The 3,529-nt window shown below is 37.6% G+C and overlaps 2 non-coding genes across 2 annotated transcripts; one reads left to right on the top strand and one right to left on the bottom strand.

Moving 5' to 3' along the window:
* Positions 1-1,037: 1,037 nt before the first annotated feature.
* LOC135707649 (U1 spliceosomal RNA) lies at positions 1,038-1,203 on the bottom strand. Its single transcript, XR_010518251.1, has one exon. It is a non-coding gene; the product is annotated as a U1 spliceosomal RNA (small nuclear RNA).
* A 433-nt stretch (positions 1,204-1,636) lies between these two features.
* Positions 1,637-1,802, top strand: LOC135707639 (U1 spliceosomal RNA). Its single transcript, XR_010518242.1, has one exon. It is a non-coding gene; the product is annotated as a U1 spliceosomal RNA (small nuclear RNA).
* The last annotated feature ends 1,727 nt before the right edge of the window (positions 1,803-3,529 follow it).

Here is a 3,529-nt window from a genome sequence, read left to right as displayed (position 1 = left end):
ATTGGTGTTTCTGGTGAGAAGAATAGAGCACAAATATCACGGCTACTATGTCACACTGCAGAATACCGTGTTGCTAACAGAAAAGCTTAGAAAAATTCCCGTAAGAATAGTTATAGAACTTTTCGAAAAAGCAGTATGGAAAATGGGCAGAAGACCATGAACAAAAAGTTTGGTTTTCTCATAGTAATTTCCATATAAACTTCGAATGATTTGTGCTAAGACAGTTTCTTACCAAATGAGTTTAAATTTTGGGAGCCTAATCACTGTGGAGCGAAAATTTCAAATTTTGCATCAGTCTAACGGTGCATGCTCATCATCATTCAAACATTAAAAGGGCGTCGTTAATATGCAATGGTCTCATTTATAAACGATATCCTTTCGCATCGTATTGATTTTGTAGAACTCTTATCAAAATTAAATGTTTATGTACCTTCTCGACAACTGCGCAATCGGAATATTTTGTTTTTACAAACAACCATCATACAAATTATGCTAAATTTGGACCTTTAAATCAAGTTATAGCTACTTACAACAAACATTGCGAAACTATTGACTTAACAGTGACAGAAACCTAATTAAAACATCATTTCAATTTAAGTCGTAATTTTAACACGTAACAATAGAATTTTATTAAGGTAAACACTGCTGAATTTATTTTATGTCTGTATTTATTCATTATAATTTAAAAAAAAACATAGATTGTTGTATATTATTGTAAAAAACGATCTAAATCTAATTGACGCCAATAAATAAATAAATATACAAAACCTGACAACAAAGTTCTTTCGCACCGAATAGTAAAGACTGCTAGTGGCAGCGACGAGCGACCTTTTTCAATCAATATCATGCTCATTGTTCGCACAGGTATTTTATTGCACGCAATCTGATCTGCACTCCAGACGGCGCATTTATTACGTGCAAAATTTCTGCTGACGGACGTTTATAGTGACACTGGAATGTCATTTTTAAAATCATCTCCCACCGTTCCGCAAAGACTTCTCTTTTCTAACATCTTGCAAAATAGTTTATGAATAAGATCGGGATGTGCGCGAACGCACTTCCCGGCTACCAAAAATTACACACACGAGATATCCACTTGAGGGATATTCGCAGGGGTCAACCCAGCACGGATGTGCAATGGCCGGGTCTCAACCTGGGGGAACCGCCTTGTTGATCACGGTAACCCCTGTGCCAGGTAAGTATGCTTGTCGGTGGTGCGATGGAAGAACCTCTTTCATGAGGTAGTTGTTCTTCTAACGATTCATTTCCCTCCACCTGAGTGTGCTCAATGGTGCTCAGGTAAATTCCCTTGCATATACGTCCAGTTTTATTTGAGAAGCTCTTTCCCCTTCAATTTTAGCTAAAAATTAAACACTACAAATTCTCAGACTACACGTACAAATCGAAATCAAATGGGAAGTTCTGCACGTTTTATAAACTTCTTAACAGTGTGATTATTTTCTTATATGATCAACATTTCTTGATTTCTTGATCTTGATTTCTTATTGGCCATGAATGTCTTTTACTATGAAGCTTTCAATACATTATCCCTTCTTGCCATATTTCGATAATACAAACATCACCAAACTAACGTTCCCTTTACGATTGAAATCCTTACACCGCACTACCGAAAAGTATACTTACCTGGCACAGGGGTTACCGTGATCAACAAGGCGGTTCCCCCAGGTTGAGACCCGGCCATTGCACATCCGTGCTGGGTTGACTCCTGCGAATATCCCTCAAGTGGATATCTCGTGTGTGTTATTTTTGGTATTCGGGAAGTGCGTTCGCGCACATCCCGATCTTAATCATAAACAATTAAATTAAAGTCATGGGATTATGTGGTAGGGTTGCCAAATTGATATCAGTGTTTTCACTCAGAAAAATCTTTTCATCTTCGTTTGTTCTACAAAAAATCTTTGATAATATATGTATTAATGGTGTATGGAAGAAAACAAATAAATATATTCGTACAAAATTGAATAAGGGATTTTTTATTGCACTATGCTTCTAATAAACACAAAACAGAAAAAAATATGAATTTAATATTTACGTTGCAAAAGAGAATGCGTCTCAGACAGATTTCATACTCTCTTTTTATGCCAAGGCCAAGGGGGGAAGTGACTGTCAAATACGAACAATCGTCGCCTACCTCGCATAACTGGTTCCAAACGACAACAAGCCATAAGCAACGATGGTTTGTTGATGTTTGGAACCAAATTCACATATGGAAAATCAATGAGCGTAAACAGGCGAGGCCCAGTGAATTTATCGTCTCCTTCGTTCTCCGGCTGTTTAATCGGATGACGGAGTTGGACGTTACACTCGTATAACCTTTTAAAAAGCAGGAGAATGAAAGCAAATTAACTGCGCCTTACCTATCTACAAACCGTGGATGGATGAACAGTAGGTAGATTTCACAGCACATTCCGCCCCTGGCCAAGGCAAATAAAATCGTCACACTTAGAAATAACTAATTTTACACGTGACGAAATCTGTCTTTGACATAAAGAATTAGACGTAAACAAATATGCCATGTAAAATTAAGTGCTCCAAGACTGAAAAGTTCGTTGCTCGACGAAGAGTTTGTTTGATTGAGTTGAATTTCGCGTCTGTTATGACTCAATTTTATGTCAATATTGACGCTCGTGTATTTCAGTCTCAGTCTAGGTCTCCGAGCATATTTACATTATTTTTTCGAAGTGTGTTTATTATATATATAAAAATTAATTTTTGCCTGTCTGTCTGACCCTTATAAGCTCGGAAACTACTGAACGGATCGGTGTGAAAATTTGTATGCAGGGGTTTCGGGGCCGGTAAAGGTTCTTATGATGGATCGAGACCCCTCCTCCTCTGTAAGGATGGGCTGCCATACAAATGAAACAGAAAAATATAGCATGCTTTTTTGAATCGGCGCATAAACTCAAGCGAATATTGAATCCCCAGCAAGGCCGGGCACACTCAGCTAGTAGGTATATAAGCAAAGTTGGGTAATTTATCAAATCAGGCATTGCTTTTGGAATATTTAAGCCTAATTTAAAGCTGCAACTCAAAATTTTAATAAATATCTGTATAACCTGTTCTAAACCTAAAAATATGTGAACTGTGAATACATATTCTTGGCTAGGAAAACTCCGAAAAATCTATAGAAATACAGATTATTCGATAGTTCTGGCAACCCTGGTATGTGATAAAATGGGAAAAGGTAATAAATATTGTACACCATCCCTTTTCACGGTTCTTATGTCCAACTGCAGGTAATAAATGCCCTGTCTGGCAGACCTGTACGCTGGTCTTTTCATCGGTGGCGTAGAAACCATTTGACGTGGCGGCGTGACGCCGTTGACTTTGATCGGCGGCGGCGTGCATCGCCGTATCACTATGGTGATTGTCAAAATGTCATATTTTAAAGTTGAATTTAAACCAAAATATTGTATTACTGTATATGTGACAGATAACTCCATATTGAATTTGTTACTGAAAACATCATCAAAACATTCCGGAACAGTATCGGAACTATTTCCTAAGG

Source organism: Ochlerotatus camptorhynchus, unplaced genomic scaffold, assembly GCF_037179485.1.
Source record: "Ochlerotatus camptorhynchus isolate MF236.1 unplaced genomic scaffold, CSIRO-AGI_Acam_v1.1 ptg000314l, whole genome shotgun sequence".
Classification (NCBI taxonomy): Eukaryota; Metazoa; Arthropoda; class Insecta; order Diptera; family Culicidae; genus Ochlerotatus; species Ochlerotatus camptorhynchus.
This window is presented reverse-complemented; position numbering and strand designations above follow the sequence as displayed.